The sequence below is a fragment of the Rhinoderma darwinii genome, chromosome 3, assembly GCF_050947455.1.
Source record: "Rhinoderma darwinii isolate aRhiDar2 chromosome 3, aRhiDar2.hap1, whole genome shotgun sequence".
NCBI lineage: Eukaryota > Metazoa > Chordata > Amphibia > Anura > Rhinodermatidae > Rhinoderma > Rhinoderma darwinii.
Genome location: NC_134689.1, coordinates 175044208 through 175057530, shown reverse-complemented (window position 1 = coordinate 175057530; position 13323 = coordinate 175044208). Strand labels below are relative to the sequence as shown.

Below are 13323 nucleotides of genomic sequence, written 5' to 3'. Positions count from 1 at the left end.
TAATTATTAGTAACTATTCAAGCAACACTTAGGAGTCACAGACATTATTGGATCACTAATGGAAGAGACATGCAGGACATGCAGTTACAGACATTACTTATATATGAGTGAAGCACTTCTTATACATAGGTAACTTGTTCTTCACAAAGTCTTTTTCCACAATTGATGCGTCCTGGGACTTGAAATTCCTGTTGAATTGAGATGTATTTTGAGATATGCTTTAACTGTTTAATGCCATGTGGAATGTCACCTCAAAAATACATATATATCCAGGGGTTGACACAGCTGTTCAGGGTTCCCAGAAGCATTATAATTGTGAATATGGGACCTGAAAATAAAACATTAAAGTAAGAAATAACACATGCTTTTCATCAAGGTCTTTTAAAGTGTGTTCATATCTGGGTGGGAATCTCTGTTTTCGTCATCTAATAAGGTACTGCTAAAATGGTACATACATTTTTTTATTATAGAAAAAATGACACAAAAAAATGCCATAGAAAACCGCAGCACACTTTGACACATGCGTTTTTTAAAGCGGAAAAAACATTGATGTAGGTCTCTGACAGAAAAACGCCACTAACTTGTGGAGAAACACCATAAAAACCCTTGCAAACGGCTCTGAGCCATAAAACGCAAGACAGGAGAAAAAAAATGCCTCCTCCAAAAATGCAATGTGATTTTATTCATACATTTCCAAAAGATGCTCCAGAATTGTTATTTTTATAGGGAATGCTGGTACTTACTCAAACAGACATGTCAAGAGCGCTGGCAGGTTCTATTCCAAGCAAACCTGTCAGGTGATTTCTGTTGCCCTATCTGCACCCTGATATATTGGTTTATATGATTTGAAGCAGGATTTCTGAGTAAAAAGTAGAGTAAGGCCCTGTCCACATCCCGTTGTAGCCTTCCGTCAAAGGTATACGTCAGGAGGATTCGCAACGTATACCTCTGACTGAGGGCTGCTACGTATTTTACTGTATAGGCTTACAGTGGTATACGCAGGGCCGCCATCAGGGGGGTATTAGGGGTACTACTGTAGGGGGCCCGGCCAAACTTAATTGAAAGGGGGGCCCGGCAACTGCCGCGACTTGCCTTTGGTAGAAAAAAACAGGCCCCTGCAATGGGGCCTGTTCTTTTCACCAAAGCAATGTCGTGAGCTGTGGGCCCCCCTCTCGTCAAACACCGCCGTGAGCTGCGGGCCCCCCTCTCATCTAACAACGCCGCGAAACACGCGCGAACGAACGCAAGCGCGCACCGGCACGCTCGTTACTGCAAATGCGCGCTCACGCGCGAACGACCGGGCACGCCGGAAAGCAACCCGCTCGTGCCCGCCGCCGAGAGGGATGCGGTGCGCACGCACCAAAAGTACAGTGACCAATCAACTGGGAAGAACAGCCAGAACAGCGGCGCACAGTCTAATTACCTGCTGGCCCGCCTCCGACTCCGCCTCCTCGTCCTCCTCCTCCTCCTCAGCCTCCTCGTTCAGCGCCTCCTCGTCCGACTCCGCCTCCTCCACCTCCTCCTTCTTCTCCAGAGCGTAGCTGCGTAAGGAGAGGGGGAGGAGTCCAGTTCTTGCGCGGCGGCAGGAGTTCTTCGATCCCCGCCATTTTCTGGAGCCTGGAGGTGAAGGACGACATATGGACCGAATACATCGCCTGACGAGGACTGGAGTGGGAGCAGCTCTTCTGACACAGTGAGTAAAATGTCTCAAAGTGCTGTTTATGTATGGCCCTGTTCACACAGAGTATTTTGCAGGCCGAAAAAATCTGCCTCAAAATTCATTAAAGAATTTTGAGGGCGATTTTGACCTGCCCACACTATCTTGCCGCGTTTTTTGCTGCGTTTTTTGCCTGCGGCGATTGAGGACAGCAGACAAAAAACGCAGCGAAAAATGCATTTTCTGCCTCCCATTGATTTCGATGGGAGGTCAGAGGCGGAACCGCGGCAAGAAAGGACGTGCTGCTTTTCCTTTTTTCCGCGGCTGGCTCCTATTGATTTCAGATTAAATCAATGGGAGGCGGTTTTGGAAGTTGTTTGGTGCTGATTCTGACGCAGTGTCCGAGTCAATATCAAGGCCAAAAAACTCGGTGAACTGGGCCTTATTGTTAGGGCTTATTCAGACGAACGTGTAATACATCCGTGCAACGCGCGTGATTTTCACGCACCTCGCACGGACCTATGTTACTCTATGGGGCTGTTCAGACTGTCAGTGATTTTCACGCAGCGTGTGTCCGCTGCGTAAAACTCACGACATGTCCGATATTTGTGCATTGTTCGCGCATCACGCACCCATTGAAGTCAATGGGTGCGTGAAAATCACGGCCAGCGCTTCCGCAGCAGTATAAACTATGAATGAAAACAGAAAAGCACCACGTGCTACAAACATACAAACAGAGTGTCATAATGATGGCGGCTGTGCGAAAATCACGCAGCCACGCATCATACGCTGCTGCCACACGGAGCTGTTATGGACCTTTTGCATGCGCAAAACGCCACGTTTTTGCGCATGCAAAAAGCACACGCTTGTGTAAATCCGGCCTTAGGGTAGGAACACACTAGGCATGAACACTGCGGATTTTATGCAACACATTTTATTGTGGAAAATCCGCAGCGTATTACAGTCGCAGCAGAGTGCATGAGATTTGAACAAATCTCATCCACACGCTGCAAAAATAATGGACCTGCAGTGCGGCTTTTTAAGCTGCAGCATGTCAATTTATTCTGTGGAATCGCTGCTCCTCTGTTGCGGAAATGCTGCGGTTCTGCCGCAAAAATCACACATGAGAAAAAAAAGGTACTTTTTTAGATTTATAAAAAAGTTTAGACATATCCCGGCCGTAGTCCTGGTGACGCGGTCCTCTATTCTTAGCGCAGCTCGGCCTCCTGTCATGACGTTTCATACCATGTGACTGCTGCAGTGGTCACATGGTCTACAGCGTCATCCCAGGAGGCGGGGCTACGTTCAGAAGAGAGAGATGCGTCACCAGGACTACGGCCGGGGTAAGTCTAAACTTTTTTTCCCTGCAGGATTCCCTCAGCGGACATGCCTCACCAAACCTGCGCCACTATTTGGTGCGGTTTTGCTGGCAGAATTCCCTGCGGCTACCGGGGCGGATAAGCTGTGTAGTTTTACTCAGCATATCCGCCTAGTGTGTCCCTTATGATGTCGCTCCTGGAGCTGCTGCCGCTCTCTAAATAGGAAATTGGTCCAGTAGAATTTGGAATTATTTTTTTTTGTGAACCAGCTTAAAAAAATACAAAACTTTTGTGTTAGGGCCTGTTCACATCACCGTTCGCTTCCGCTCCGGGGTTCCGTCTGAGGTTTCTGTCGGGTGAACCCTGCAACGGAAAGTGAAAGTGACAGCACAGCTTCCGTTTCAGTCACCATTGATCTCAATGGTGACGGAAACATCGCTAATGGTTTCCGTTTGTCACCATTCCGGAAGGTTTTCGGACGGAATCAATAGCGTAGTCGACTGCGCTAATGCTGATGGAAACGGAAGCTGTGCTGTCACTTTCACTTTCCGTTGCGGGGTTCACCCGACGGAAACCTCAGACGGAACCCCGGAGCGAAAGCGAACGGTGATGTGAACAGGCCCTAACACAAAAGTTTTGTATTTTTTTAAGCTGGTTCACAAAAAAAAATAATTCCAAATTCTACTGGACCAATTTCCTATTTAGAGACCGGCAGCAGCTCCAGGAGCGACATCATAAGGGTAGGAACACACGAGGCGGATATGCTGAGTAAAACTACACAGCTTATCCGCCCCGGTAGCCGCAGGGAATTCCGACAGCAAAACCGCACCAAATAGTGGCGCAGGTTTCGTGACGCATGTCCGCTGCGGGAATCCTGCAGGGAAAAAAAAGTTTAGACTTACCCCGGCCGTAGTCCTGGTGACGCGTCTCTCTCTTCTGGACATAGCCCCGCCTCCTGGGATGACGCTGTAGACCATGTGACCGCTGCAGCAGTCACATGGGATGAAACGTCATGACAGGAGGCGGGGCTACGCTAAGAATAGAGGATCGCGTCACCAGGACTATGGCCGGGGTAAGTCTAAACTTTTTTATAAATTTAAAAAAGTGCCTTTTTTTTTTTCTCATTTGTGATTTTTGCGGCAGAACCGCAGCATTTCCGCAACAGAGGAGCAGCGATCCCACAGAATAAATTAACACGCTGCGGCTTAAAAAGCCACACTGCAGGTCCATTATTTTTGCAGCGTGCGGATTAGATTTGTTCAAATCTCATCCGCTCTGCTGCCACTGTAATACGCTGTGGATTTTCCACAATAAAATGTGTTGCATAAAATCCGCAGCGTTCATGCCTAGTGTGTTCCTACCCTAAGGCCGGATTTACACGAGCGTGTGCTTTTTGCGTGCGCAAAAACGTGGCGTTTTGCGCATGCAAAAGGTCCATAACAGCTCCGTGTGTCAGCAGCGTATGATGCGCGGCTGCATGATTTTCACGCAGCCGCCATCATTATGACACTCTGTTTGTATGTTTGTAGCACGTGGTGCTTTTCTGTTTTCATTCATAGTTTATACGGCTGCGGAAGCGCTGGGCATGATTTTCACGCACCCATTGACTTCAATGGGTGCGTGATGCGCGAACAATGCACAAATATCGGACATGTCGTGAGTTTTATGCAGCGGATACACGCTGCATGAAACTCACGGACAGTCTGCACGGCCCCATAGAGTAACATAGGTCCGTGCGAGGCGCGTGAAAATCACGCACGTTGCACGGACGTATTACACGTTCGTCTGAATAAGCCCTAACAATAAGGCCCAGTTCACAGAGTTTTTGGGCCTTGATATTGACTCGGACACTGCGTCAGAATCAGCACCAAAGAACTTCCAAAACCGCCTCCCATTGATTTAATCTGAAATCAATGGGAGTAAGTCGCGGAAAAAAGAAAAAGCAGCACGTCCTTTCTTGCCGCGGTTCCGCCTCTGACCTCCCATCGAAATCAATGGGAGGCAGAAAATGCATTTTTCCCTGCATTTTTTGTCTGCTGTCCTCAATCGCCGCGGGCAAAAAACGCGGCAAGATAGTGTGGGCAGGTCAAAATCTGCCTCAAAATTCGGTGCGCGGTAGGCGGTCGCGGGTGCGCATGCGCGGGAGTTTGCGGGTGCGCGCTATCGGTCGCACGGGCGGCAGTGTTTGACGGCCCCCATGACGACCCCCATGCTACCCAGGGCCGCCATCAGGGGGGGTATTATGGGTACTGATGTGAGAGGCCTGGCCAAACCTAATTGAAAGGGGGGCCCGCAGCTCACGACATTCTTTTGGTGAAAAAAACAAGCCCCATTGCAGGGACCTGTTTTTTTTTCTACCAAAGGCAAGTCGCGGCAGTTGCCGGGCCCCCCTTTCAATTAGGTTTGGCCGGGCTTCTCACATCAGTACCCATAATACCCCCCCTGATGGCGGCCCTGGGTACCATGATATAGTGCTGGACGGAGTACCGTTAACAGGCGGTGCCACTGTAGGGGGGCCCAGAAAATGTAGCTGTAGGGGGCCCTGAAATTCCTGATGGCGGCCCTGGGTATACGTCCCCAACACTGCCTCTTCTTGACACTGGCTGGTATACTTCCTTCTCTGTACACACACTGATACATTCCTACGAGTCCTGTCAGGATTTGCTCTGGTTTTTCCTGAGAAATAACGTACCAAATCACATAAAATTATATACCAGAGTTCAGCATCCATCCCTTTATCATATGATGCCTATCGCCTGACGGGTTTATTATAAAATTGGAAATAATATGGGAATGTTGTAAATCTGGCAGAAGAGGCCATCCTCAATAATGTCAATAACAACTCTGAAGGAGTTATATGTTGTGGCTAATATGGGAAAGACTGGGCATACAACAGTTTTCTGGTTGTCTTATTAGTTACAGCTTTATGGAGAAGTGTCAAAAAGACTAAAAAAAAAAAAGGAAGGAGCCTGACACAACCCGAAAGGTGGCTTATACATGTTAAACGAAACAGATTTCTCCTTCATAACCATGCACACTCGGCTCAGTGAGAATGTTTATTTCAAAGAAGAGAGGGCAATAAGCAGCTGACAGACTCCTCTGGCAGCTGCTTATCTCCTCTGGGAATAAAGGATCGGGCATGTTGGATTTTATCCTTCTTCCCCTGACATCTGCCGTCGGAGAAGAGTTGGGTGGCCCCCATAAACATTAGATCATTGTCCGATCCTAGTAAAATCGGCAGGTTCCCCAAGCTTTGTCTAATGTGTAAAGTCAAGTAGAAAAATGTTCTTTGGGATTTTTTCGTGTAGATGAACATGTTTTGCCAAGCCAAACATGACACATTACTAAAGAGGTCACAAACATAAAGCCAAAGCTACACAGGAACTGCTTAAAACAACAATGTTCGTGTGTACTACAGTCCAGACTTTAATCCAATGTATCATTTGTGTGTTGGTTTTGGGGGGAAAATAATGCTAAACAGACTCAAAGATGCAGATACTGCCAAAAGTAGCTATATTAAATATTGACTAGAAGGGGGTGAATAGTTCTGCATTCAATTGTTTTGTATTTAATAACGGCAATGAATGGTAATCGCTTTCTACACAATAATGTGACAGTCACATGAAGGAAGTAGTCATTATCTTACTTTGGTATTAATAATTAAATTTTTACTACATCTTTTCAGTAGTTCAGGTATGTGTTTAGCTCAGAACATTTATTAAAATGCATACATTTCACGTGTACCTGTGTATTAGCTCCATTAGTCATATACACTGAAAATCTACCACTTGAAATCTTATGTACATTTCTTTTTACTGTATACATCATTCCCCCTTGTTTATGTTGTTTTTCTTCTACCCACCTTTAATGTTCCCTGTTTTATTCTCTAACTTTTTTCTATAGAAAGAAATTTATATTAAGGGGGAGGTTTACTTCAGGTAATAAGAAATGATTTTTGATGTTGTTCAGAAAGCAGCTGCAAGGAATTTGGTTTATTCCACACGTACTATGCCTTAGGATATATCCACAGGCAATGAACCATGAGTATTTGCAGTTTTGAGTACAATAGGAACTGTTTATTTAAAACCACAACTGCAAAAAAACTGTAAAAATCACACGGGGGATCTACCACACCATTACCACTGCAGGAATATACCTTTTGTATTAGCTGCATTTCTTCCACTTGTTGGATCAGGATCACACACACACACAGCTTTGATGCAGTTTTTGTGGTAGTTTTTGGCTTAGGTTTTTGTGCCCAACACAGAAGTTGACACAAAAGAAAGGAGATGCAACAGTCTTTACTTTATGCCTTTTGTTCCATATGGATCCACTTCTGGCTTTGTAACTGAATCAAAAACTGCCACAAAAACTGAATCAAAAGTGTGTGTGTGTGTGTGTGTGTGTGTGTGTTTTCGATCGATCCTGCCCTAAACAAATCAAATAAGGTAATGATATGTTCAATTATTTTGCCCACTAAAGTAAGAAGATGCATATCGGTAGGATCGAACTGACTGGACCCCCACTGATAATTGACGGATTTTCCCTACACAACGCGCTCCCAGCACCCGCTGTGTAGGGATCTACAACACATCCCTGTTCACGTGAATACAGGAAAAATTCTAAAGGAAATATTGCCCCTTTGTTTTTAAGGGATTGACAGGACTCCTCTTTGATCATAATGTAATGGCATTTCTTAGCGACATGCCATAACATCAAATTATGGTAAAACCTTATTTAGTCATTTCAGTAAGATTAGTTCCATCAAATTTGGTTGGCGTCTCACTATAGGTGAACCTTTATTTTAATATGAATTGACTTTACATTTTACAAAAAATTCTTACAGCTATATGTAAACAGAAAAAACTGATCTTGTGCCCCAGTGTATTCATTTCTGCTATTTCGATCATGAATCAAATAATATCTTACCGTATGGGATATCAGCAGACCATGCTGCCCACATCTGAGCGATGAAGAACGGTGTCCAACATGTCACATAAAAAACAACTGGGATATTTTCACATTCTTTATATATATATATATATGTATATATATATATATAGATATATAGATGTATATATCTATATATATATATATATAGATAGATAGATAGATAGATAGATAGATAGATAGATAGATAGATAGATCTATCTATCTATCTATCTATCTATCTATCTATATATAGATATATCGATATATAGATATATCTATATATATGTAGATATATATGTAGATGTATATCTATATATATATATATATATATCTATATATATCTATAAACTTTTGATATACAGTTAACACTACTTGCTCTGGATAGTATTCTTGTCTGTGGATCATGGACTAGAAACCCCTTGTGATTTTTCACATAGACATTCATTTTTATCTCCCAGCAGATTTTGATCTGGCATATACTAAGTATAGTAACTGGAATAAAAAATATAGCTATAGAAATCCAGGTCACATATGCCACTACGCCCCATAGTTCAATGGAATGAGCCCAGCACTCGGAGATGCCTGGAGCAATCTCTGTTTTGGAGAAAATGAAAGCCTGTGGAACACTGAGAATGAGAGAGATTGACCAGCTTGTGCATGTTGCAGAGTTCCACAGAGCTCGTTTCTTCTGAAATGACACCGTGGGGTAACATATTGCTTGAAAACTGTCCATGGTCATCACAACTGTCATATAAGTGGAGGCAAACATCCCAACTAGTTGTAAATATTTAATAATCCAACATAATGGATCAGGTCCAATAAAGACATCTGTAATATCCCACATCAGCTGAGGGAGAACTTGAAAAAATGCTACAACTAGGTCAGCCAAGCTTAAGTGAAGCATAAACACATACATCCGAGACCGCTTCTTTCTTCTGTTCCACAAAATCAGAATCAGGATGAAATTTCCAACTGTGGCTGCAATGAAAATTATCCCGAGCACAGAAATTTCAGCAAAAGCCAAATGCTCATCTCTCTTGGACCAGCCGGTTATTTTAGTCCCGTTGTTTTTGTTTACTTCATAGTTCTGAATAGACTTTTCAGTGTGGTTGAGCTTTCCCTTTATAGAAACTGAAATGTTTTTCATTGTGGGAAATTGGTCCTAAAGTGATGTGTTTATTCCTTCAAGGCTTTTGTTGATGCCTTATAGACACAGTTAACAGATTACGATTTTAATTTAGATGTCCGTAAGAAGAGGTATGCTTCAATGGATAAGCGTTTAGCTGTTTTTTACTGTGTTTGGAAATTCTGTGACTGAGCAACACTCCTTCTCCTGACCAATTCCAGGAATTGTCTATAGTTATAACAGACTATACCCTTCCTTATTACAACAGAAATGTATATATTTATATTTACACACAAGTCTATCTGTCTGGCTTTGGAGAGAGGTATGACTTCATAGTCACATGTTTGCATGCAACGGTCACCCCATTTGTGTGTAAAAATATAGCAAGATGTTCCATGTTCTGTTCAGGCAACATGGAGTTCAGACTGACCACAAAAGTTTTAAAGCAGATCTGTCATCAGATTATACTGCCCTATATATGGTCTTATATAGTATGGAGACAGGTCTACTCTTTTATTAGCCAAACCACCACTAAAAAATATTGTGCCATTAGTCTAATAGGAGTGATCAAAGAATACACCGGACTCGTAGTTACAAGTCTCTTGTATTTATGAGGGGAGCGCTCCCCCCCCTTCCCTCACCCTTCTCAGCGGTGATTGATGGACTGCATACACAGTAGCCAGTTGTCAATCTCCAATTGGGGCGGAGGGAGTGTTCCCCTCATGAATACATCAGACACATAACTATGAGTCCTGTGTATTCTTTGATCACTCCTACTAGCGAAACAGCACAATTTGTTTTGGCTAATAGGGAAGCGGAACTCTTCCCATATTATGGTACCCTTTTTATAGGGCTGCATAATCTGATGACAGATCCACTTTTATACAATATTCCAATTTGTACAAGTGACAGTATTGATGTATGACCCCAATAAGAAGAAACAGAAGCATTTTTTTTTTATCATACATATACAATAACCATCTGTTGGCTGAAATATTTTCCTCATATGATTTCTCTTAGATTTAAGAAGCTTAGTCCTGCAGTGTAATGCCTGGCATGAACTATAAATGTTTCTACAAAGATGGATAAGAAGCCGCTTCAGTGCACACTTTCATCATCTGCTACATTGCAGTTTTCTCCAGAACTTTCCATGCAATGCTTGTGAGCGTATACCAGGTAGAAATAGTTTTTTTTATATATCGTTTCAGTTTTTGAAACGCAAGAAAGGAACTTTAAAGTCTCAGTCGTATTAAAAAAAAAATTTTTTTAACATTTCACAGTTTAAAATCTACATAAATTTTGAGTTTCTTTGAAAAATCTTTTCTTCACTTTTCTTGTACTGATTTTGAGCTATAGCTTTTCTTTATCATTCACACTCAAAGTTAAAATACAATATAAATCTTTTTTGGAATTTGTTTGCAGATCATTTTAATGCCCCCACCTTTGGCTGCTACACACAGCCCCCTTGTAGATAGTGCCTCCCTGTAGACAGAGCCATAATCGGCCACCTCCTCCTTGTAGACAGTGCCATACAGCCCCCCACCTCCCCCTTGTGGACAGTGCCATACAGCCCCCACCTCCCGCTTGTAGACAGTTCCCATCACCTCCCCGTGTAGACAGTGCCATACAGCTCCCACCTCCCCCTTGTAGACAGTGCCATATAGCCCCTCACTTCCCCCTTGTAGACGGTGCCCCCAAACAAAAAAAAGTTCTCACCTAAGCCCCATTGCCATGACGTACGGAGCCACTCCACAATGCCGAAGACGGGATCCTTGCGTAGGCCAGCGTGATCCAGCGATGTCATCACGCCAGCCTGTGCTGACCATCAGCCCGCCACTCACAGATGCCCCCTGTAGATATTGCCACACAGCACCCTGTGCATAGTGCCACACAGCCCCTTGTAGGTAGTGCCACACAGCCCCCCTGTAGGTAGTGCCACACAGCCCCCCTGTAGGAAGTACCAAACAGCCCCCCCTGTAGGTAGTACCAAACAGCCCCCCCTGTAGGTAGTGCCACACAGCCTGCCTGTAGGTAGTGCCACACAGTCCCCTTGTAGGTAGTGCCAGACACCCCCTTGTAGATAGCACCCCCTCCCCTTCCTGTAGATAGCGCCACTGTAGAACCCTGAAGGAGCGGAATATCCCTGTGGCCGGGGATTCCACTCCTGGACGGAGCGCTTGATGCCTCTGTCCATATATGGACAGTGACATCAGGGGCCACTCCAGAAACTGAATCCCCGTCCACAGCGTTGCCAACGCTGTGACCGGGTATTCCATTCCAGGAGAAGTCCCTGATGTCTCTGTCCATTTAAGTCCAGGAGCGGAATCCCTGTCCACAGGGGGATTCTACTCACTATCTACAGGAAGGTGGGGTAACATCTAAGTAGGTGGGGGGCTATCTATAAGCACTTTGTGCTTTGAGTAGGAGGAGAGAAAGCACGGCCGTAGTTCAGAGGAGTGTCGCGGCACCCCTGGAGGGTTCCTACGGCACCCCGGTTGGGAACCACTGGCCTGGTAGATAGCAGAGCAGGGAGATACCTCCCTGCTCTGCTATAGTGTTCAATAGTATCTGCGTCCTAAGGAATTGTTACCGCTGTAGCAGACACAGCTGCTAGCAGCGCCACTGGCCATGGCGGGGGCCCGTCCCGGCGGTCGGCACGGGCTCCCTAATGCCCAGTATCGCCGCTATGGCTGCTGCAGCGGTAGCGACGCCACAGAGAGAAGAAGCGTCCAGGTGGAAAGGCAGCTGCTGAGTCGCTTCTGAAACAATCAGGGGAAGGGAGCCAGCGCAGCGCCCCCTTCCACCTGCTGGAGTGATGTGCCCTGTGCAATGGTCACACACCCCTAAGGCTGGCCCTGTCCATGAGAACATCCTTCTTGCGGCAGAAGAGTTAAAGAAAGGAAAATATTTTAGATGTCAGTGTTGTATATGGGCAATTCTATAAAAAATAAATAAAAAATAACGGGCAGCCTTCCTTACTGACTGCTCAATGCAAGAACATTTAAGTGTTTTCTATGAAAATCATTATGTTGCCTTCTATAATGTCAAACAAAATGCGTCATCCTCCTTCTTTGTAAATTATATGTAGCACTAATCCACTTTCAGTCTTGCTGCAATTTGTATTCCAAAGGTTTGTCCCCAATGTTAACCAAAACATCAATTTCCATAACCTAAGTGTTATCAGATCATGTTTACAGCCTAAAAGCCAAGATACAATCCATGCAGAGGATGGAGTGTGTCTTTCAGTCTATAGCTAGTACTAGACAGTGCATTAGAAAGTGTATCTTCTATAATTACAAAAAAAAATTCTAAACAATTTTCACTCAATTATGGAGGAAAGTCATTTTTAGATAAATTCCCTAAACTTGTCCTTCTCAGTATTATGTAACAGAAGTCTGTTTAAGTTATTTGAGATACATATATATATATATATATATATATATATATATATATATATATATATATATATATACACACCACACACACACACACACACACACACACACACACACACACACCTTGAACGCTTAACCCCTTGGCGACATATCACGTACATGTACGTAACAGCCACCAAGGGGATGTATGGAGTGCACTCATTGGCTAAACGCTGAGCAGGTGTTGGCTGTATGCAATAATAAATGCACACAGGTCTGCCTTTTTAAGACTCCATTGTACTCCTATTAAGTCCAATGATCGCTGGTTCAAGTGGCCTAGAGGGACTTGTTCAACAGAAAACCCTATTCCTACTTTTTCTTCTAAAGTAATGGTAAAAAAAAATAATAATTAACATTATTGCAGCGTCCGTAAAAGTCTGAACTATTCTAATATAACATTATTTAACCGGTACTATGACTGGCATAAATAAAAAAAATAAAAAAATCGCGTGTACCCCTGATACCACTCAATCGACAGAAAAATAAAAAAGTTATGGCTCTCAGAATGTGGTGACACAAAACATTTTTTTTTAACAAATATACATAAATACAAAATCCAAAAAACAAAGATGGAATTTCAGTTTTTTTGCCTATTTCACCTCCGTTTTTCAGTACATTATATGGTGCATTAAATTATTCTGTAAAAAGCTACAACTCGTCCCACAAAAAACAAGCCCTTTTACTACTATGTAAATGCAAAATTATAAAATTGATTTCTTTTGGAAGGCGGGGAGGAAAAAACAAAAATGAAAATCCAAAAATTAGCTACATCCCCAAGGGGTTAAACAACTAGTTGACCTGACAGAAATTTGTAATATCTATATTAATAATTGTTGCATATTGACTTCAAGCATG

General features: G+C 43.6%; 1 pseudogene; it reads right to left on the bottom strand.

Annotated features, from left to right (window-relative positions):
- Nucleotides 1-38: 38 nt before the first annotated feature.
- LOC142747922 (isotocin receptor-like) lies at nt 39-9055 on the bottom strand (annotated as a pseudogene).
- Between the last annotated feature and the right edge of the window lie 4268 nt (nt 9056-13323).